The 24,348-nt window shown below is 43.4% G+C and overlaps 1 protein-coding gene and 1 long non-coding RNA gene across 8 annotated transcripts in view; one reads left to right on the forward strand and one right to left on the reverse strand.

Annotated features, from left to right (window-relative positions):
• Window positions 1–24,276, forward strand: part of LOC140895869 (uncharacterized) — a 33,296-nt gene extending 9,020 nt beyond the window's left edge. The window contains exons 4-7 of one of the 3 annotated variants that reach the window (XR_012154381.1): window positions 11,203–11,244; window positions 11,731–11,874; window positions 13,706–13,832; window positions 18,629–24,276. This is a non-coding gene — a long non-coding RNA (uncharacterized lncRNA). Of the gene's footprint in view, window positions 1–11,202; window positions 11,875–13,705; window positions 13,833–18,628 lie in introns of all 3 variants that reach the window. The other 2 variants (XR_012154380.1, XR_012154382.1) reach the window with 2 other exon arrangements.
• The window catches only part of ERBB4 (erb-b2 receptor tyrosine kinase 4), a 972,415-nt gene that overhangs the window by 87,913 nt on the left and 860,154 nt on the right, over window positions 1–24,348 (reverse strand). The gene's annotated exons all lie outside the window — the stretch shown is intronic.

Below are 24,348 nucleotides of genomic sequence, written 5' to 3' on the forward strand. Positions count from 1 at the left end.
GCGGCTGACTAAGTGGCTGTGTGGATCTTGCTAAAACTTCTGTAGCGTGCTTGGATGTATTGCCATTTACTTTTATTGCGCGGCAGCAGGTTCTACACAGCCACTTAGCACATGGCACGCTGGGTGTGCTGTCGAGTTACATCCCAGATTGCTGTGTATTAAGCCCTGAGTGACTTGTCCCAGAGTACAAAGTGAGCATGGCAGCATGAGGAATACAACCAGGTTTCCTGACTCCGAATTCAGTGCTCTACTCCCATAGGTCACACTCACTTATACTGTATGCTCAGACATTTCACTGTCAACGAGTGTCAAATGGGACTAGTCCTAAAAATGGGTTTCCTTCTACAATGAAGTTTTTTGGGAGGTTGATTTACTGTAAGATCCTGATTATGAAACAGCATGACAACAGCCAGTTGGTTTGATATCTGTGAGTTTGTTTAGTAGAGAGTCAATGGCAAGGGAGTCAGACAGTAAGACATAAGATATGTTGGAAGTAGGTAAGATATGGAGGTTCACGTTCACTTAATTGGGATCTTCTTGTATTTTCACCTTGTGAGGGGCAAGAGGACAGCATTAGCGTTTCTAGCAGACATCCCTTATGTAAACCTACCCTACTGTTCCACACTGTGTATTTGGGCATTACAATGACTATACAAGGGCTGTAGGATAGGGTAGTTCTTTTTATAAATAAGAGAAGTCTATCAGTTCTAGCTCTCCTGTTGCTGAGCAGCTAACTGCCCTGAAATGGACAAATTTGTACATATACGTATCTGAATTTTGGTCTTATAAGCCTGCATACAAATGGCATCTCCTGGGAAGAGTCCCAGTATGAAACAGCCACTTCATTTTTATGTATTTATATATTTTATTCCCTATCCTGAATAATTTAGGCCCCGATTCTGTCAGCTGTTCTAAACATGGGGACCCTCCTGTATCCCCACGAAACTCAGTGGGACTCCACATAGAACAGCTTGCCTTGGATTGCTTAGATAGACATTTACAATGCAATAGCCGCAGTGCAGATCAGGACAGAGAGCATTCACATACAAAATATGCAACAAATAGGCACCTATATCCCTTCTAAGAGGAGTAAGTTCAAGAGGAGAAATAGTAAGGTGTGGGGCAAAGCAGTGCTGGAAAACTTCATGTTTAAGAAGCTGAAGAAAAGTGCGCAGCAGGGTCACTAAAAATGCCCAGCTCTGTCTGGGTTTCTGCCATGATATCCAAGGCAGAGACAAGACGACGTTTAAAGATTTTTTTAACGGCGAAGGTAATTGATTGCTGGAACAATTTACCAAGGGTTGTGATGGATTCTCCACCACTGGTGATTTTTAAAGCAAGTTTGGATGGTTTTCTAACAGGGAAGTTCTGTGGCCCGGGTTACGCAGGAAGTGAGCCTAGATAATCACAATGATCCCTTCTGGCCTTGGAATCTATGAATTCCAAGGCCAGACAGAAAACAGCATTGTGATAGTAGGAGATCCATAAGCAAAGCAGGAAGCTATCCCCCAGTCCCCATGTCTGTCTACTTGCTAGGATGAGCATGTTTCTATTTGTGGAAACAGGTGAAAAAATTCAGCAGTATGTGTATATGTGTGTATATATATATATACACCTGCTCCTATAGTTATTTGGTGTGGGGTGCTTACGATGCCTGCTGACACAAAGATACCATGTAAGAAGATATCATTGTTTCTAAAACAGACTGGAAGGTCAATGGTATTGACTGACTGATTAAAAAAAGGAGATTTTTTAAAACAAAATCGGATGGCTGCATAGAGGAAATACTGCCAACAACAGATAACACACTGGGGGATTTATTACTAAACATCAATCTGATTTTTTTAAGCCCCAGATAATTTGGACCCAGCAATGGAATGAGAAAAAAGGTGCTCTTCCTCTAGAAAATAGTCTAAAAAAAGCCCTCAAAGGTAGCAGCTCTATGCTTCATAACCTCATCTACTGCACTGTCAACTAGACTGGCAGAGATGAGAAAGCTGACAGCTCTCCAGAGGACCCTGGCGGAAGCTGCTGTGCAGGAGTCTGGAACGGCAGAAACCTGCTCCCGCATGTAATGAGACGAAGCAGAGCTGGAAGGTAAACTCCTTCCCCTGCCTAAGAGAAAAAAAAAGCTGGCCTGTCATGTATCACCATTTTGGGAGGTGTGTGTATGAGGGGGGGCGTTGGGGGGGGCGTATGTATCTTTCTCTCTCCCTCTCTTCCCTCGGAGGAGGGGTGACGTGCTGGGGAATTGTGGTGGATTCTTGCCTATGTCAGAAATGAATTACAAATTCAGAAGCAAAAAAAAAACACAGCTCCTACAATTTCTGGCTCACACATACACAAAATACACAATCAATCCATGAAACCAGTGACACAGCTGTGCTCCCTCTTTCACCTTAAGTTTAGAACGCTGGAAAAGCTTCATTAACTTGGGACAGGTTTCGCCACAGGTCTTGTGCACAAGGCTGGTTGAGAATAGTAAGCCCCATTAAATTAAAAAAAAAACAATTTAGTTGCTCTAATACTACAATTGGTTTGTCTAATTCCCCTTTAATTAGCGTCCCTGTAAACTGATCTGTTGTGTTCGTCATGGAACTGTAGCAGAGTATTCAAAGAGACACATGTGAATACAGGTAATTACTCATGTTGTTCTTTCCTACCCAGAACAATGATGCTGTTCACAATCTCACAGCAAGTAACACACAATCAAAAAAAAAAATACGGATATGTGCGCAAGCCTGAAAGTTCACACCTTCGGTGGGGTAGTGGTGGTCAGTAGGTAATAACCTACCAGGACCATTCTACAACACAGTGTGAGTACTTTGTCATTTATTTAAAATACTCAACACTTACAATGAACAAACAACCCCTGCTTGAGGCACTTGGTGGTTCCTTTGAGAGAAGGTATATAGCCATTGTGATGAGCGCCCCTTTCAGAACACTCAAGCTCTCAGCTGTGAATTGCATTGGAAATAAAGGGCCCGATTCTGCTCTCGTTGTAAACCAGGAGTAACTCTTCCAGAGTCGATGGGAAGAAAGCTTTTCCTCGACATTGGCAGTTCTGTACAGCTGCCGCTAGCTGGAGCTACCTTGTAGATAGTAACACAATGTGTGGCTCTATACAGAATGGAAACCCAATGTAAGAGACTGCAAAGCACAGCTGCCACCCTGTTACAATGCGGACGTTAGGGGATTGGAATGTTAATATTTAAATAAAAAGGTCTGGGTTTCCACAGGAAAATCCTCATTGTATAAAAACAGTAGGATGGAAACTGGTTTTTACTGTCTTTTACCTCTGGCTCCCTTTCTGCAGGTAACTCAAATGCTGGTTGTTTTCCTGTGTAAAATGACAGCGGTAGTCCCACACACGGCAAAGTTATTCTTTTTTTTTTTTTAAGTCTTATTTAATGCATAATATTCACATGTGAACTTTCTGACTGCAAAGCACATTGGGAGCAGCTTTCTTTTAAGGCCTGGACTGGACATGTGAATTCCTTTGAAGAGCTGGTTGAAAAAGAAGAAGGTGTCTAAGAAATCAGCATCAAATGGGGATGTTGCCTGATTGCAAATCTGGAAGGGAAAGTATCGTAGAGGCCTTTCCTTGTGTGCGACGTTGTTCTGTTGAATGCAGCCACTACGGGAGTGATTCAATATCCCGATGCTTTTGGGAAAGATACAAGAACTAAGATAAGGACCAGTCACTTTGTGATATAGGAAAAAGGGCACATTGTACTCGAATATAACTAATGTGACAAGAATCGTCCATATAATGAAACATAAGCGTATGCATGCTCTGAACTGAGAGCACAGCAATTCCAATGGAACTTTTGATGCAAACCCCGTACGCCTAATCCTTTTTGATCTGGACACTTGCATTTTGAAGCCTAAACATTCACATTATGATTGCTTGAACTCTTCTTGAACACTGCCCTGCCTAATATTCTGGAAGCTTACACTGACCCCATGCTAGAAGCGGCCACATAAGGGAGACCATGGCAGTGTCCATAGCACTGTTTACTTTTTCAAGAGGTTGACTTACTAAAACCCTTTAAAGGGGGTACAAAAAGTTTGCTCATCCATCAAAGTATTAACTTTCACAAGTAAAGAAGATCTGTCAGAGAGAACTCTGTCTTTCAAGGTCTTGAGTCCCCTTTGCTCCCATTGTAGAGCATTGAAGCACCTCTCTGGATTGGAGAGAAAAAGAGATTCACCTTTTCGCCGCCGAGGTTGACTTAAGTAAAGTAAGTGGTCATAGAATCATAGAATCATAGAATATCAGGGTTGGAAGGGACCCCAGAAGGTCATCTAGTCCAACCCCCTGCTCAAAGCAGGACCAATTCCCAGTTAAATCATCCCAGCCAGGGCTTTGTCAAGCCTGACCTTAAAAACCTCTAAGGAAGGAGATTCTACCACCTCCCTAGGTAACGCATTCCAGTGTTTCACCACCCTCTTAGTGAAAAAGTTTTTCCTAATATCCAATCTAAACCTCCCCCACTGCAACTTGAGACCATTACTCCTCGTTCTGTCATCTGCTACCATTGAGAACAGTCTAGAGCCATCCTCTTTGGAACCCCCTTTCAGGTAGTTGAAAGCAGCTATCAAATCCCCCCTCATTCTTCTCTTCTGCAGGCTAAACAATCCCAGCTCCCTCAGCCTCTCCTCATAACTCATGTGTTCCAGTCCCCTAATCATTTTTGTTGCCCTTCGCTGGACTCTCTCCAATTTATCCACATCCTTCTTGAAGTGTGGGGCCCAAAACTGGACACAGTACTCCAGATGAGGCCTCACCAATGTCGAATAGAGGGGAACGATCACGTCCCTCGATCTGCTCGCTATGCCCCTACTTATACATCCCAAAATGCCATTGGCCTTCTTGGCAACAAGGGCACACTGCTGACTCATATCCAGCTTCTCGTCCACTGTCACCCCTAGGTCCTTTTCTGCAGAACTGCTGCCTAGCCATTCGGTCCCTAGTCTGTAACTGTGCATTGGGTTCTTCCGTCCTAAGTGCAGGACCCTGCATTGTGCTTTTCACTGAAAGGCAAAATATATCCAATTGCTGTTTAGTGCACATTAGGATTCTGAAGCCTGCTTCCTCCTTTTATATGTTTATTACTGTTCTGATCACTTAGCACTATTCTCCGTGCTGTCCCTCTCTCTTTCTTCAAACTCCTCCTCTGATATGTGATTCTGTCTCCCTTTCCCAGAAGATGGCAAATGCACCAATTGAAACAACTTCCAGGGTCAGTGGCAACTGAGAATATCACATTGTAGAGTTCTGCTTTCAGGGTTTGCCATCACCCTGCCGTGCAACCCGAGACCGCTCTGCCATCACCCTTCTGTCTCAGATCACTACACTGGTTACTTGTAACATTTGAGATGATGACCTGAGAGAACTTCAGGGTTTGAAGGAGACTCTTCAGAACATCAGAGCTCATCGTTGTGGAGGAGTTTAATTTTCTGATAGAAAATGCCACCAGCCAAGAACAGTGCGGACATCTGAACTAAGCCCATGAAAAAATTCCACCTGAGGAGGAGTTCCACAGAGGAAAGGATGCTCTTGTGTTTAAGGCAGTGGACTGAGACTCGGGAGATCCGAGTTAAATTCTTGCCTCACCCCAGGATATACAGAAAATCTGCGGCAAAGTCACTTAATCTCCATGTGCCTCTTCGTCTGTGTGTGGGGATGATAATATTTCCTCCCTCCCCCCCCAACGTTTGTCTAATCAATTTAGATTGTCAGCTCTTTGGGGGCAGGGACTCTCGGGCAAGGTCCCTGTACAGGTCTAGCACAATGGGGCTTCCAGGAGCTACCATAATACCAATATGAAATAATCAAATTGAGCTTGGCAGGCCAGTCTGACACACTGCACTGCAAGCTGCCACGACACTTTCAAAATATCCTCAGAACATCCCCAGCACTAGCCTCAATCCTGACACAGATACCATCCACATTCCTTGCTTGTTCAGCTGTATGCTCTGGCTGGAACACTCCTGAACGAAACCCCAGGGTTTGATTGCTGCAGTTTAGGCTGACATAAAGATCAGCTTTATGGAAACACCCCTTGGGGCTGACCGCACATTCTGTAAACGGCCTCCACAGCAAATACACAAATAAATAAATAATGTGCCCCATTTCTCATTGAGACTGTAATTTCCTTTTTAATAACGATCGGCTCTCACAGCGTACTCGCCAACTCAACAGTATTTAACCAGAGGCGTCAGTATTTTCAGGAGACTCCAATTATGAATTATAGGAGAAACTTTTTTTTTAAAATGATTCACCGGACCACAATGGGTTCAAACGCCTCTAAAAACACAGAATATAGCTTCGGGTTTGTATTAGCGAATAGGGTTATTCCCTCCCGTGACCCAGCTGATCTCCTTAAGACCACCCGATAAAAGCAAACAACAAAACCTAGCACAGGTAAATTTTTCAGAAGCCAAATCATGTCTTCAGATAATGGAATGACCCTTTGCCATTCTGTATATAGTATATTCCCCGTGTGTTGAAATTAACTGAAATTCTTATGCCACACAACTGTCTGTCCTCCTAAAAGCCAAAGAGACATAGCTGACTTTGTAATGAGCTATACAGCTGTTTATGCAACCTCCATGTTTTATAATTAAGCTTTAATACCCATTAAATCAGTCATTACTACCAGTAATAACCAGTTTGCTCATTAGCAGCCTAAGGCAAGTCTGAGGGCAGTTAATTTTGTAACACCACAATTGCCAAGTCCAATAATGACTTATTCCCAAGGATTTACTACTATTATATACCATATTCAACTCTTTATAGAACAGCAAATTTTTTTTGAAGTCACTGATTGCTTTAAAAATTATTTCCTTCAGTCTCTGACTGCTTATTCACTAGTCAAAATACAGATTACAGGTATATTTGGATTATGTTACCTTTAGTGGAACAGTTACTAACAAACACACAACCCTGATTTCCAAGTCACAGACAGTACCTCAATCTCTAGGTCAGTAACAACAAGTTTGACAAGGACCTTTGAGCAATGCCATCGTAAACAATCCCTGGCATGTTCGGCATTGGCAGCAAGGTCAGCAAGGAGACAGACTTTGCTGTCACACCCTTGCCAATGCACATCGGCCAAGTACGATGAGGTGCCAGCCAAATCCTTTGGCTTGACAGAGTGGTGCTGAAGCAGGTTTTTGGCCTTGCAGAGGAGTATGAATGGCAGATACGTATGGTGTAGAAATTCACAGCCATGTCATATCTCTGCATTGTTTAAATGGCAACATTTTGGTCGCAAAGAAAGCTCCGACCGGGGCTCTTTTCTGAGATCAAAGTAACAAAGCTTGCTCCCAGCTAAGGAAGAGTGCAGAGATGTATTTTGGAAATAATGAAGGCAGACAGCAGAGGTAATGCTTTAGGCACAAATACACCCTGTGTGCCAAATTTTTAAGGGAAAGGGTAAGCAAAGGATGTTGTGATATGTTTGACTTCATATTCTTAGAGTGATTTAAAGGTAAGCTGTCATAAGATGTCACCATGGCCTGTGTGCTAGGATCTGCCTGAATATAATAGGCCAGATTCTTATCTAGTTTATGAGAGTGCAGTCTCATGAAGTCAATGGAGATGTATCTGTTTGAATTAGGTCTGAATTTAGCCCCACAGCTTCAGAAATCCTAGCAGATTTATTTTTGAAGGCAGATGATTCATCTGATTTTAAACCAGGATACGGATGCATTGAAGTAACACCTACGGATGAAATCCTGGCTTCATCAAAGTCAATGGGAGCGTTTCTGTTTTGCTTCAATAGGGTCAAGATTTCACCCGTGGAAACCAAGGGCCTGATTCACCATTGTCCTGAATCTGGTGCAGTTATTTACACTAGTGCGAAGTGGGATTTCATGATTTGGTTTCTCTGTCTACAGCACTGTATGTTTAGTAACGTTTTATGTATCTCTCAATATCAGGAGTGTGTGTGTGTGTGTGTTTGGTGGCGGGGAGACATGCTCAGATGTCTTATGTAGTTCTCCTGAATTGGCATGTGAAGGGGGAGGGGGACATGTATTGGCCTTTCTTGCCATATTAAGTGGCAAACCAGTGATTGCTGCTGACGTGATGCCTCCTGTAAGACAAGGTGTAAACTCTGACCTTTGTTGCACCCAATATGAAGAAATGCAACTTCAAAAATGGACATAATACGGCCTGCTTCTCCGCTGCGCAAAGATAGCCATCAATTGTGAATTTATTTAAGCTTGAAAAAATTTGGTGTTGACAGGAAAAAGCTTGTTAGAACATTGCTTCAGCTCTAATTAAAACAAAAGGTTCTAGGAGGGTGAAAAAAGCTTTAGAATTGATAGCTCTAATACACCCACTTCTTAGGACTCTAAACATGGCTGCTGGTGATTCTGTTCATGAACCAGATGGCCTTCTAAAATTTAAAGGGTGCTCTACACACCCATTTTCAGTTCTTCATTTAGACACTCGAGATCAACGATAGTTCACAATCCCATGTACAGATTTAATAGCAGCACTAGCGTAAATTAAATGTGGCATATCATTATCATTGCAGTGTTTCGGTACATGGCAGCGTTTTGTTTTTGCTTCATCGGAACACGCACACAGAGGACGTATATGGGAAATTTTCAAAAGCACAAATGGCAGTTAGGCATCTGACGCCCATTGAATGTCCATATGCATACTATACCCACAAACCCAGATAGTAATGCAGGCATATATCCACCATAGCATTATTTAAATGCAACTGTTTATTGCGAGGTGAGGCAGAACAAATAGAAGGTCTAGAGAGCGGCTGTTCTTACATTCAGCACTGGGACCTACGGGCATATCTGAGAGCTAAAGTGAAACCCTAATTATTTTCACTATTTTAAACAGCAAAGAGTCAGAAACAAGAGCCTTCACTCTCTCTTTCTGGTACAAACCATCTCAAGTGGCATTTAGGTATCTGTCATAAATATAAAGGGCAGGGTAACCACCTTTCTGTATACAGTGCTATAAAATCCCTCCTGGCCAGAGGCAAAGTCCTTTTACCTGTAAAGGGTTACGAAGCTCAGCTAACCTGGCTGGCACCTGACCCAAAATGACCAATGAGGGGACAAGATACTTTCAAATCTGGAGAGGGGGAAAAGACTTTTGTTTGTCTGTGTGATACCTTTGCCGAGAACAGATCAAGGATGGAAACCCTCCAACTCCTGTAAAGTTAGTAAGTAATCTAGCTAGAAAATGTGTTAGGTTTTCTTTGCTTTGGCTTGTGAAATTTGCTGTGCTGGAGGAAATGTGTATTCCTGTTTTTGTGTCTTTTTGTAACTTAAGGTTTTGCCTAGAGGGATTCTCTATGTTTTGAATCTGACTGTCTGTAAGATTATCTTCCATTCTGATCTTACAGAGTTGTTCTCTTGGTTTTTTTTGATCTTCTAATAAAGTTCAGTTTTTTAAGTTTTGGGTTTTTTGAGTCTTAAAAATCCAAGGCTGATCTGTGCTCATCTTGTTTATTCTCAAGCCTCCCCAGGAAAGGGGGTGTAAGGCCTTGGGGGGATATTTTGGGGAAATAGGAACTCCACGTGGTCCTTTCCCTGATTGTTTGTTAAATCACTTGGTGGTGGCAGCGTTTACTTAATCCAAGGGCAAAAACTTTGTGCCTTGGGGAAGTTTTAACCTAAGCTGGTAGAAATAAGCTTGGGGGGTCTTTCATGCGGGTCCCCACACCTGTACCCTAGAGTTCAGAGTGGGGAAGGAACCCTGACAGTATCTTCACCAGGCAAGAGCAGAGGTGGCCACTCATTTGAACGATGTTGATTTAGCAGCTGAATATAGCAAAGGGACCGTGTGCCTTTACATTTCTCCTGGGCAGAACTGAAGCAGTAAGAGAATGTTATGCTATTATTCTAAATTACACTGACGGCAGAGGGCTGCCGGGGTTACAGAGAGAGAACAATTCTCTACAGCCACTAGCGGTCAAAGTAATTAGCTGGTGTAATGAAGAGGGAGAAAAAGGAGACGAATGTTGGACATTGGAGCGTTGTACTGCCAGCATTCTCATTCTCCAAGTCTTCGGAACAACAATGCACTGCTGAGACCTTCAGTAAGCTCCATACATGGCTACACATGAAGAGAATAATTAAGAAGTGTCGGTGTTTCCTTGGGAAAACACCAGCACTCCCTGAAAGAATGATGGTAATCTCCAGAACAGCCGCCCCTCCGACCTTTCCTTTGTTGTGGTAAGCAGCAAACACATGTGACGGTGCTCTAAAATGAACATGCTTTTGTTCTCTCCCCCTCATAACACCCCACCCCCCTGTCACAAACCATCAAAACAGTGTGTTGTCAATGGTGTCAAAACAGCTGAAACAAAGCTGGCTTTATATACAAGGGAGAGACGCACACACTTAAATCTTGCAGTTTTCCTCACAGTCCAAACCTCGAAGTGCTGAGCCCCCTCATCTCCAACTGAGTGGAGCAGCAGCTCTTCAGTAGCTAATGGTAGTGGGCGGGGGGGGGGGGGCTTAGCCTCTTGTAAGATCAACTGCTCAGACAGGCAGAGCTACTGTTGTCTTTAAGGCAGCTTCTTCTGACTAACTACTGGGTCACGATGACATGATTTTGCATAAAGAGACAGGGCTATAGTCCTGGTTCAAGGACCACTGAAGTCAAAATAAAGACTCCCAATGATTTTAGTGGGATTTAGATCATAAACAAAGAAAGGTGGGGGGAGGGGGAGAGTATCTTGGTGAAGGTAGTGCTTAGCCATCCCAGGTGGGGAAAAGACTAAGACTTCTAGGCCAGCACAGAAGAGATAGTGGCCAATTCCCCAGAGGGAAGACTCAATATTAAAGTATAGAATCCTATCATCCTTAATCAGGTGATCTTTGTACTGTATGAACAGTCAGTCGGTCTCCCCTGAATGAAAAAGATTTTCCCTGCCAGCTGACATTGTGCTGGAACATAATTCTTAAAGGCTGAAATCTATGGTTTGTTACTTTTTTTGGAGAACTCCGCAATGAGAAAAAGCCAATGAGAAGCATATACACATCACACTTACGTTGTAAAAGGGATTTCTCCTGTGGAATACCAGAGCTACTGACCCCTCTCCCATTGTCCCCCACCCCTGGTGGAAAAAACAAACTGTCTTTTTATTTAATATAAAAATACATGGCACTGCATGAAATATCTCTTTTCTGCAAAAATCTCTTCTCTCACTTTAGCTCTACCCATGAAAGTGCCAGCAGAAATCCTTCTAAGAAAAGGTAGGGAATTAATGACACAAATAAACAGAGAATCCAGACCAAAAAAGGTGAGTGCAGCAATCATTTGGTAATGAGGCTGATCAAATCAAACAGTTTTCTCCTCCGATTCTCTTCCAGCTTGTTTACTCTGTTCTCTGAAATTAAGCAGTTGTGTCTACACAGCCAATTGTACCTTTGATTCTCCAATTTGCTGCTCAGTTGGATTGTACTGGAGGTAAATATTTGTACCCAGGAAGCAGAAGAGTTGAGGGTTTGAGTGTAACAGATGCTAATCCTGTTTATCCCAGCCTGGATGATGTTACCCAGAAAGAGGAGGCTATTTCTAAGATGCCCTGTGCTGGAACCTTTAGATAGAAATGCAGTCATTGATTAGTTCAGTTTTGAGATTCTAGGTATTTTTTACCTACATGAATGATTACCTATGGAATGATGATGCCACATTAAAAGAATAAGTGGGGAAAAAATAAATAAAATCTTCTTTTCCAGCCTCCACTGATTACTGTAACTGTCATTCTGCAAAGGAGCCAGATGTTGCTCTGTTAGCTATCGTCAAGTCTCAAGACATTATCAAGTGACGTTTCTGGTTTTATCATGGATTCCCTCCAGGACGCAACAGCTGCAACCAACGAGGTAAACAACAGGATTCAAAATAATCACAGTGAGGTTAAAATATAATGGAAAAATATTTTAAAAGTGCTCAATGTTGGATAGTGGTCCAAAAATCCAATCTCCATATTGCAAATTTAGGAAAGAGAAAAAAAAACCCACATTTTTATGATGATTAGAAAAAGGCCACATATTTTTAACTTCTCCTTTCACACACACACACACACAGTTGGAATCACTGTAAAAGTGGTGTTCCCTGTTGGAATTCTGCCCAGCTTCAGTGTCTGTCTATGCCCACAAAAAATACCAGTTTTCCCAAAGTGTAACTCAGTGGGTTTGCACAGCTATCTAAAGTACAGAATCAAGCTTCAAGTAAAAAAACCTCAAAATGAAATGTGCCAAGCTGTTCCAAAAAAATTGTTTTATTCTGTTTCATACTAAGATCAGAGGTCTTTGTATTGTTTTGAATTTGGTAAGTTCAAAGTGTAAGACAAGGATGTTTAGAATTCATAACAGACCTTATCCTCTCTCAAATTTCAAATGGCTACACTTTGAGCAGCCCCTTCACTGAGTGGTTCTGTTCCTTGACATTGTGTCTGATAACAGACACACCAAGAAAGCATTTGCACATGGACAATAAATGAGGGCTAAAAACCCTCTGAAGGAGTCCAGATTGTATTAATGATGCATACTCCATGTAAGGGGAAATTACTTACCTTACAATTCTGCTTTTTTGAAGACACCAAGAAAGTTTTTCTATCACATCTAGGCTCCCGTACATTCTAATTGCCTGCAGAGGTCAGGCTGCCACTATTGGTAGTTTATCTGGAACCCTAGATCCCAGCCCCCCTGCATACGACACAGACATCACTTTGGAGGGTGTCAAAAGTTCAGTCTTTGTTCAATGAATTATACAAGTAGTGGAACAAGTACATTCCCAGCCAGTCCAGTTAAGTCACGAGACTCTCAGGACCATATCCTAAGAACACTTCCTTCCGACATCAACCCAAAAGCAAGACACAACCCTGGGAGTGCCCTTCCCCAGTGGCAAGATGCTCCCACTCCTTGAAATGTATCGTGACATGTATGACAAGCACATATAAGAGCTAGAGAAAACAAGAATATCACATAGTGCTCTGGAAACCCCCAAAGCACCAACCCAGTTCTAGAGCCCAAATGCAAAAAGTGCTTGGTGCTACAGAGCCAAAGCCATTGTGGCACTTAGTGGGTCCAGCTGGAAAAGGTGTAAAACTTTCTGTCTACATGTTGGTTGGGTTTTTTTGGATAGAAAATGGCTTTACAATGGATTTTTTTTTCACAAAAATATCCTGCTTTCATTTGAAAAATATGGGGTAGGAATTTTTCAACAAAAATTTTTTAAAAATGGAGAAAAATGATGAACACAAAAATATTTTTTTAGGGTTTTTTGTGGGGCAAAATCATTTCCTCACCAGTTCTAGGTCCAGGGTGGATGGTAACTATGGCACTAATGCACGTCCAAACTCAGGGCATGAAGCAACAAGACAACACTGGCAGCAAAGTGCAACAGTAGTACTGAGGTGCTAATAGACACACCCCAGTACAAAGAAAGGGTGTCGATGCAATGAAATAAATAGGCACGGAGGTACCAGAACAGTGCAGGGATCATTTTATCAGAGTATTGGTGGACGTCCTAATCCTAGAGGAATGTGCCAGAGCGCTAAGGCAAAAAGTCTTCTGAAATTTAACACAGGACTAGTCTGACTGGAAGGCAAGGTGGGGGGCAAGAAAAGAATGCCCAACAAGGTATAGATATACAGTGATATGGTTCTGGTGAAGAGCTGAAGTAATTGCGAACATGGTGCTGTTTCTGCAGGGAGCTCTGTCAAGAAAGATCCGACTGGAACTTTTGGAGGGAAGAATTAATGCTCCAGGTGCTCCAGGAGCGGTGTTCAACAGCCAGGCAGAGCCTAGTATACTTTCTAGCTATTGCTACCTTAAGGGTAAGAAAAATTTAAAAGCTTTGGGAGCAAAGCCATTCTTTTGCTAAGGAACTAAAACCTAAGATCAAGAATCCTGCATGGATGGAATCTTTAGAGAGGCAAGTATTTCATGAAACTTATGCAAGATCAGAGTATACATCTGATTGCACTGTACACTACATAAGATTTTGAACTGGGCAAAAAGAGTTTCTGGAACTAGAACAGAAGAACATCCTGGGCCTGCTTCTTCACTCCTTTGTACCCTGTCCGGTTATATGTATATATGCCCCTTCTCCACCACTCCCTCAACTAAGTAGGACATCATGAGAGAAATGATACATAGCGCGTGGGACAGACTTTCTTATGCACCCTGACCCCAGTGTTTAAAATACCAGGACTATTGTAGACATTCAGCTATCTCAGAAACTAAGGATGAGGGGGATGATACATGCAATTTACCTGGGACAGCCCAATCTTCAATGCATTGATGAGGTGATGGAATATAGTGCAGTATAGGGCCGTGAGTGGAGGAGAGGTTGTCATTCTAAGTCCAGATCAGATTTTTGAATCCTACTTGATGCCTGCTAGGTAATGAGCCTCTCCAGGTCTTTAGATACCTTTCACACCCGTATAGAAGTAGCTTTTCATCTCCATTGTGCCCCAGTGTTGATGGGAATATAGTGATCTCATTGCACTGAGAACAGGAAGATAGTTTTTAATGCAGCATCAGCGTAAATAGATTTTGTTGAGATAGTTCTATTATAGTAAGACATGAAAACTACTTGTTTCTGTTCAATTGCGTACATGTTGAATAATGGTGCTTCACTGTTGGTGAACAAGGCTTCAAAGTGAAAGGTAGGTTCAGACTTGCTCAATTACCTTAGACAGTCAAAATAAAAGCCTTCTCTTGGCCAGATCCATGCTCGAATATGCATTCAGCCAACCCCTGCCTACCCATGGATTTGTTCTTAGCTTTACAAACCTACTCAACCATCATGTGATAATGTTTGCATTGATAAAGCAAACCTAGTGAGGTGGTGATGCTGGAGAAACTCCATGGGTTTAAATGGAATTAATCCTGGTGTAATGGGACTGTTGCCCCCTTACTAACGTTCAGTGGGGGTGTTTTAGTTGCTAGCTCCCAGTACTAAAAAGGGGGAAGGGTCAATGGGGAATCAGGACCCTGAGACTGAAGGCCACCAGGAACAATGGGGAGAGGCCAACGCTCCAGGTCAGCCTGAATGACAGGGCGAGCAGGCTAATCAGGGAGTCAGGAGGCTAGGGAGCTGTGTGAGCTGGCTTTGCCTGGGTCAGACAGAGTGGGGCCAAGCTGAGCTGGGGAGCAGAGCTGTGCCAGATCCAGAGGGACCAGAAAAGCAGCCCAGAGAGAGCAGACCTGCCCTGGGAGGAGAGCTGCAGCAACCAGAGCCAGAGGGGCCAGAAAAGCAGCCCAGGAAGCAGGTCAGTGCTGGGAGCAGAGTCACAGAAGCAGCCTGCAGAGCAGACCTGTCCTGGGAGCAGAGCTGCAGCAACCAGAGGCAGAGGGGCCAGAGAAACAGCCCAGGGAGCTGGAGGCAGAGCAGCAGCAGCAGTGCAGAGACCGAGTGGTGGAGCTGGGGCTGGAGCAGTCTGGAGCTGGGTGCGGTGAACAGCTGGGGAGAGCGAGGGGGACCCTGGGCAGCAGGCCCAGCACAGGGAGACGCCTCAGCCAAGAGGCTCTGCGGGCCAGGCTTGGATCATAACCCCGACAGGGTGGGGGTGACACTGGGAAGAAGAGTCCTACCACTTAGAGCCTGAGAGCGTGTGGCCACCACCAGAGCAAGTGTCCAACCCACAGCATCCCTGCAGCACAGCCAGGGCCTGAGCAGGAGGCCTGGGACGTACAAGGAACAGACTGTGAACTGCCCTGACATTCCAGAGACACTGTTTGTGATGTTCCCTGCCACAGAGCGGGGTGATGTGTTTCCTTTAACCTTTCCCATTGTTCCTTATTCATTTTAAAATTAATTGTTGATTAAATAACTTGCATTTGCTTTAACTTGTATGTAGTGGTCAGGGGGTCAGAGAAGTGCCCAGTGCAGAGAGAGTACCCCGGAGTGGGGACACCCTAGCCCCTGTCCTAGGTGACCACAGCAGGGTTGGGGGTCGAGCCCCCCAGGAATCCTGGGCCCAGCCTTGTTGGGGTTACGAGGACTCTGCCAGACAGGAGAGTGGAAAGGGAGTCCTCAAGGGCAGGGAAGCCACTGGGTAAAGGAAATGGTAGTGAGGACTCAGAGCCTTTCGCTAGTCCACTTCACCCGGGTAGTACAGAAGCCAGGAAAGTTCCCCACAACAGCGGGACTATTCCCCCGCTTACACTGGTTTACACTGGGGAAACTGATATCAGAATCAAGCACAATAATTGTTCATACAAAAGGGCAGGGTTTATCAAATAGACCGATTTTCAGCCTCAGGAGAACATTCGTAACAGTGCTGACAAATGTTAACATGCTATTTTTGCTAAATGAATCACAGCTTTAAATATTTATTAGGTTGATCACACTGGTAAACCGTTCCAAGTATGCAATCACTGGAAAATCTAATCTCGAAAGTTTAGCAGAAGAAAAGCAAAGTTGCAGTGAGGCTGCTAAAAAGTCTTGGATAAATCTGGCTGTAATGAATGTCTATATTCAGAACAAAAATAATTTCAACAAAGTCCAATAATTTTCTTGACTCTTCTTCAAGCTGGAGTTGGAGGAAATGAGGCCTACAAAAAAACTCAACAACAATAAGGCTGTCGGTGTAATAAGACCTCTGCTGATCTTGCTGACCAATATTGTCTCATTGTTTCCTTGTGCTTTCTCATTTGTCTGTATCCACCATTGTCTCTTGTGTTTCTTAAGATTGTAAGATCTCTGAGTCAAGGACTGTGTCTTTGTTCTGTGTTTGTCCCAGTGCCTAGCACAATGGGGTCCCGGTCCATGACTGGTGCTGCTAGGTGTTATGATAATACAAATAATAGAAATGCATAATACACACCAGAGTTGTTTGACTGGTATTAATTTATAGGGTTCCAGGTGTCATTTTGATCTCACTTGCATCAGTGAATATCAGAAGTCAATGAGCTGTATTTTCATCTGAGATTCAGCCTGTTTGCACCATTCAGAAGATGTAAAGGGGTCAGACGCTGATTGCCAAGAGCCTTAAGAGAACTCCACTGTTGGAGGGGAACTTCCTTGCTAGTGCAAATATGCAGCAGCCTGGTGCTGAACCAGCCATCCCAACTTTGGTATAGGGAGCATGTTGGGAACGCTTTTAAAGGCATGAAGGGGGTGTGACAGAGATCTGTTCCACCTGTCCTCCACTGACATGGGGTCCACTAAGAACCCTTCCTCGGTGGTGCAACTTAGAGTGGCCCAGCAGAAGCCCAAAGTTGTGCTGGGGCCAGGATCAGCCCTTAAAATCAAGACACTGTAACTGGTTCCCAAAGACCCCTCTCTTAGTCTGAGTAGGGTTCTGGCACAGGAATCTGGCCCACTGTTTACATGAGAGAAGAATCAGGCCCACAAATGCGAATCAGACCCTCTGAATTCAGATTCAGCTAGGACAGGCATCCAAGTGTTTGGATGCTTATCCTAACTACTGGACCCTCTAGAGTTTGCTAAAACATGCTGGGGGAATCTCATGAGGACAAGGTTTTATGGGGAGATTTTCATAACTTCTGCTTTGAGCTAGGCCTGCATCTGTTTTGTCTATTTAGATAATGTTGCTGGGGTGGCCAACCTGAGCCTGAGAAGGATCCAGAATTTACCAATGTACATTGCCAAAGAGCCACAGTAATACGTCAGCAGCCCCCCGATTAGCTCCCCCCACGCCCTCTCCCAGCGCCTCCCGCCCACCGGCAGCCCCACCTATCAGCACCTCCCCCTCTCCCCGCACCTCCCGATCAGCTGCTTTGTGGCATGCAGGAGGCTCTGGTGGCGGGGGGGTGGGAAGGGGAGGAGCGAGGGCATGGCAGGCTCAGGGGAGGGGGCAGGAAAGGGTGGAGAGAGGGCAGGGCCTGTGGCAGAGCCAGGGGTTGAGCCGTGAGCACCCCCCGGCACGTTGGAAAGTTGGCGTCTGTAGCTCCAGCCCCGGAGTCGGTGCCTGTACAAGGAGCCGCGTGTGGCTCCGGAACCGCAGGTTGGCCACCCCTGTAATATCGTCTCATTGTTTCCTGGTACTCCCCCATCGGTCTGTCTGTATCCATTTGTTGTCTTTTGTCTTATACTTAGACTATAAACTCTATGGGGCAAGGACTGTCTATTTATTCTGTGTGTGTTCAGTGCCTAGCACAATAGTCCAGGTGCTACAATATTAGAAATAAACATTGAGAGTGGCCTATCTTATGGAATATGGGCATTCCTGGGGTGAAATCCCGGCCTCACTGAAGCCAATGGCAAAACTCCCCCTGACTTCATTGCAGGCTGGATTCCATCCCTGATTCCAGTGGGAACGCAGAGATGAAAAGTCTTTTGAACTTTTCATACACTCAGGGGAAACCATTGCTCAAAATAGTGTGTAAATATAGATGAAGGATAAGAAGAGGAATTTTTTATGTATTGTGGACTGGGTTCTCCCACCCCTGATCACTCCTGTTATTAGGAGTGATTTATACATGTATAATGCTAGCAAATCAATCAATCAATAATTCTGAAGATCTGAGAAATGTTACATCCGAGAACAATGTGTTTTGTTCCTGTGCATAATCTCTGTAAGTAATGATATTAAAAACAATATTGTTTTTATTAATATTTAAGGGAAACGATGATGAAGATCATTTTGTTTCTACTTTACAGACCTTTTAGACTCCATGTGCTGGAACGTGGGTTGTACACACAGGGAATATGGAACGATATAGGCAATTATAGACATACTGGAACAGATTCTGTGCTGCATCACCACCTTCCTGCTGCCCAGTTTTTATATCAGCCTTTCGTTAGTTGCCTATTCGATGAACGCAAGCTCTGAATCTACACAGTGATGACTGGGAAGGCCACTCCCCTCCCACCAAGATACAACACCTCCCACATCCAACATACACCCAGCTCCTATCTGTAGCCAGAGCAGTGTTTTCAGCTGGAATCAATCCCAGTGCCTGCTGAAATCAGATCAACGTGTTGTTTAGGAGGGTGGCAGTGGTGGTTCACAGATTTATTCATTGGTTTTATTTCTTGCTTTCGACGTGATTTTCTAGTATACACAGGACGTTAAAAAAGGCCAAATTCTGGCCATAAAAGCACCCAGGGCACAGAGCCGGCAGGCCAGGCTCTACAGCCACAGACGCTCCCGGGAATCCTGAGGGGGACCTCCCATTGCAACGGACCTGCAGCCACCCAACCCTTTCCTCTCCTTAGCAAGGGAGTCAGGGATTCCCTCCACAGCCTACATATCTCAGTCAGGCCTTTGTCGGGGAGCCAGTGCTTCCGTGATATCCTAGCCAGAGGGGAGAGATGGCATCCTCAGTCACAGCCATGGAGACTGAACAGGCCATGCAGCCCAAAGGCAGGTTGACATGGAGCTGTCTAATGAGCTCTGAAAGGGATTTTTTCACCAGGAAGCTTGGACGGACAAGGTACATCAGAATGGAGAGCCTGCCCATGGCAGCTGTTGGTTGGGGAAGACATGTAGCAAGTTTGTGCTCAAATCTCTCCACTGGCTCCCAGTCAACTTTGGATACCAGTTTAAGGCATTGGTCCTAATTTTCAAAGCAATTACACCTCAACCACATTAAAGACCAAATTTCAACATATGAACCACTGCGGTAGTGTGCTCCTCTGGGACACCACAAAACCCAAGGTGAAGTATGTGAGAGCCGGGGACAAAGCATTCTATGTCCGGGGGTCTGGCTATGACAGAGCAGATAAAGCCAATTCCAGAGCAGATAAAGCCAATCCAGAGCCTGACCATCTTTAGGAAATCTTGAAAAACCTCCCTCTTTGAAAAAGTCTTTCCAATCACAAGAATGACTCTCATGACACTGAAGCCCTTTCTACTCAATAACCCTCTACCACATAAGCAAGCAAGCAAACCACAAACAAAGTAGGGGGAAATAAAATCTAAAGAGTCAAAAATAACCCCCTGTCTCAATCAGAGGTGTTAAAAGAAAGTGGTAGAGACTCTTTCTGGTCCACTTGGAACATCCTCATTTGCTACTGATTTCACACAGAAGAGGCTCAGATAGTATGGTGATGGCCCAGAAGCATAAAACTATAGATAGGTAGGTAGACAGTCCAACAGTAACCCAGTGATTCTCTCCATCCTGACAACATGTGTACATTAAGACCTGGTCCCCACCTCCTCCCTTGTCCTATAGTTGCAAATGAGTTCCACAGTGCAGCCCCTGGATTGAAATGATCCCTGTGTCCAAAGCTGGAGAATAGAGTAGAAGGGAGAGAGAACTTCAGGCCGTGTGCAAGTCTGCTTGGGAGAGGAGGTGCTCGTAGACATATATCTCCTGAGCAGCTCCGCACCTACCACTTGTGGCATAGGAACAGATCTCTCCTTGCACATTAGGTCAATTGTTCCTATCAGTTGTCCCAGCGTGCACTGGACTGACACGGCTGTACATGGCCACTGCTCCCTTACAGCAATGCCAGCTGTACTCAGGATTTATACTGCACTATGTTCAAAAGAGATCAAAAAGAAATAAAAGTATTAAAAAGTATCAGACACAAGAAGTCAAATTCTCTACCTAAAGCTCAGCCCAATGTGATGTGCTCTACTGTGCTTTCCTTTTACCTAGACTTGATGTCTTCTCCTCTACCTAAATTCAGCCTACTAGGGTCAATCCTTTTCCTTTACTTACCAGAAAATCAGTAAGATACAGAGGACGTTCCTCATGTCAACAAAGTAAACTCAGCAAAATTTGTACTCAGTGGGTCAAATTCTACACCCATACAATTCCCATTAGCTTCAGGGAGACTTGCAAATGCGCATGAGAAGGCAAAACTGGACCTAAATTTATCAAAACAGGCTAGTTCAGTGGTTCTCAGCCTCTTCTGTACTAGGTATCCTCCACCCAGTTGACCAAGGAGCCATCTACCAGGATCTACCATTTAGCAGTATGGGAAGGGCAAGGTGGTCATGACCCCAGACACTTGTTTCTAACCTCCCAGGAGGTCATGACCCCAGCAGGAGAATGCCTGGAATAATGTATTTTTCAACATCATCTTTCCTTCATGTGAAAACTTTACTGTGAATTTAAATTACAATCCCCATGTTACCAAATACTTAAAAGGACCATTTATACGTTTGCAATAGGATTAAAGCAAAACTGATTTCCAGGCTCTGTGATTCTGAATCTATGTTATCAAAATGCCGAGAACCACACCAAAGTCATTATCTGTTGCCTCTCTTTTAAGTGATCTTTCTGCCAGGATTGTCGAAAGAACATGTCTGACTCTTTAAAGCTGCTTATTGTTAATTTTTAATCACTTAAAAGTTAAAACAAATGTGTAATATTTCAAGAGTGATGCCTTCAAGACAGTCTAAACCACATCGCTTAACTTGCTTTGAAAGTTAACAGATGTTTATCTAACAGCTTGGTCTCTAGTTTGCCAGGATTGCATTGTATGGAACAACTGATTGGGAACAATTAAAAAAAACAGGAGTATTTCTTTTAATAAGCAAAATTGCTTTTAATCCTCTTAGCATCATTAACCTTGAGAGAAGTGCCTGGGCCACATCATTAGCTGGTGTAAACCATCATCATTCCATTGGCTTCAATGGAGCTATGACGATTTACACCAGCTGAGGATCTCGCTCCATACTTTTAGAAGGGTTGTAAATATTTGTTTTAAAAGTACAGCCACATTGCGCTGAGCAAATAAATGGAGGAATGGGAAGAAACTACTTTATTCTCCTCTTTCCTACATTTCAGCAGAGCAGCCCTATTTTGTAAGATAGCTTCCAAAGAGAAAACAACCACAAAGCTTGTCAGCAAAGGAGAAATACTTCAACCTTATTATACCCACCCTCCATGAACCAGATTTATTTTGGGGGCAACTTTGCTATGGCTCTGTGCCTTGGAGAGAGAAACAAGGGTAAAAATGAATGTGGTGGATGGAAGGAGGAGGAGGGAATTAAATTTAATAGAGCTATAAAATTCTGCCCGACTCGGATCAAGTGCTTCTGTCATTGCTGTCAGGCAAAATTATGGTGAATCAGTATGAAAGGTGCATTCTTTTAAATCTATAATGCTGCTTCTCATATTGATTGGTGGAAACAGGTCGAATACATCAGATTTTTAAAAAAATAATATTGAAACAGTAGCCAGCAATGCTAAATTTGTGTGCACGTGAGTGTGTGTGTGTGTGCTGTTTCATTTTTCTCCTATTTGCCACATAAATGTCTTTTCAAACACATTCATTATTGTGACAACAGGTTGAATCAGCAATTCACCATCTGCCTAAACAACATTAACCTTCATGCAACCTCATAATATCATTGTTCAGCTTTGTCTGAAATTTTAAATCCTGCTAATATAAGTTTTGTGTCAACCAGACACCAAACTAGCCTTCTCCAATGCAGTTGGACACTAACATTTGAGATTGATTTTTTTTATAGAAATGTGCTAGACTATCTGAAAGGAATAAGAGTAGAGTTGAATCATAGAATCATAGAATCATAGAATATCAGGGTTGGAAGGGACCCCAGAAGGTCATCTAGTCCAACCCCCTGCTCAAAGCAGGACCAATTCCCAGTTAAATCATCCCAGCCAGGGCTTTGTCAAGCCTGACCTTAAAAACCTCTAAGGAAGGAGATTCTACCACCTCCCTAGGTAACGAATTCCAGTGTTTCACCACCCTCTTAGTGAAAAAGTTTTTCCTAATATCCAACTGAACTGGCTGTCAAAAAATTATAACAGTGGGCATTCCCAATATACACACCTATGTGGTAGATTAATATTCTGAGCAACAGAACCTGGATGTTAAAGTACTCCTAGAAATTCCCTGTCCAGAAAGCTTTGTTTTAGATATGTTGTTAAAAGATCATCTAATTATTTTAATATTGCAATGTCATTCTTACAGGCTCTTTCAATCCAGTGGGGTGAGGGTACTTCTGGGAATTATGATAATATGTGATCCACCCAGCAAGAGTGATTGCAGGGTGAGTGTGTCTGAAATGGGGTAAGCAGTGCATCTCACCATTATGCAAGTATTATAGGTAACATGCTGCCATATCTAGCAGTTGCTTCATGTCTTTGTGAGCTATTCAATGATAGCAAACAGTGGAAAGGGACTCTGGAGTTCAAGGAATGCAGGAACAGGCCGTACATTCACCATATTACGTTAATGAGAAGACAAAACTACCAGTTGGTCACTTTCAGCATGAATATTCCCATTCAAGTTAACTTGACAGTCCCCCCAAAAGTGTACATAGTCCATAAATTCACATTATGTCATCACTGAAAGCCAGTAAAATGTGATATAGTAACCTCTCTCATTACAAAATAGCATCAGGTAATTGGCCTGATCCACAGATGGTTTGTTTGGTTTTGGTTGGTATTCAGTACATGCCTGATTCAGATTTATCAGAGTTAATTATTAAGATCCCAATCCCATAAGAACGGCCATACTGGGTCAGACCAAAGGTCCATCCAGCCCAGTATCCTGTCTACCAACAGTGGCCAAAGCCAGGTGCCCCAGAGGGAGTGAATCTAACGGGTAATGATCAAGTGATCTCTCTCCTGCCATCCATCTCCACCCTCTGACAGAGAGGATAGGGACACTATTCCTAACCCATCCTGGCTAATAGCCATTAATGGACTTAACCTCCATGAATTTATCCAGTTCTCTTTTAAACCCTGGCTCTTTGTATCACTTGTGTATCCTTTGTCATTCACTTATAATACCATGCTACATTCTGGGCTCAGTATAAGAGGGATTTTAATGTCCTGAAGGTTGTAAGCTGAAGCGGGAGTGCTCACATTAAATAGAAGAGAAATGTCACGGCCTCTTGCTTGGGAGTTGAGGCTCTGTTTTGCAGAAGAAGTTGAATGTTGACAAAATTGACAGAGAATTTATGGTGAAGAATCTAAGTAACATGAGAGGACTATGAGATGGAAGGGGATATCTAGGATTAAGTGCACTGATCACTTCAAAAATAAATGGTTGTAATATCCTATTTCAGCAAAGACTACACTTCTCCCACCCATACCCAGCAATCCTCCAGGTTCACTCCCAGGCTCCTTCCCAGCAATTACTTCCTTCTCCCTCAGCTCCTCATTACCCCTGACTCCCCCAAGCCTTTGCACTGCTTCTGAGGGGTACAGGAAATACGTTTCTGTATTGTAGTTTAAATGAATTAATCAAGTTCTGTATTAATATGCCTAGTAAAGAATCTATTTGTCTAAAAACATTTCCTGAATCTTTTTTGTTGTCCATATTGTTACAGGCATACTTGTTGACAGGTATTTTGAAATAAATTACCAAAATAATTGGAACTGGTGTGATTCTATTGTTATTTTGACAAATAAAATATGCAGAATTTTGCAACATTTTAAAATATTGTGCGC

The sequence above is a fragment of the Lepidochelys kempii genome, chromosome 11 (assembly GCF_965140265.1).
Source record: "Lepidochelys kempii isolate rLepKem1 chromosome 11, rLepKem1.hap2, whole genome shotgun sequence".
NCBI classification, from domain to species: Eukaryota; Metazoa; Chordata; order Testudines; family Cheloniidae; genus Lepidochelys; species Lepidochelys kempii.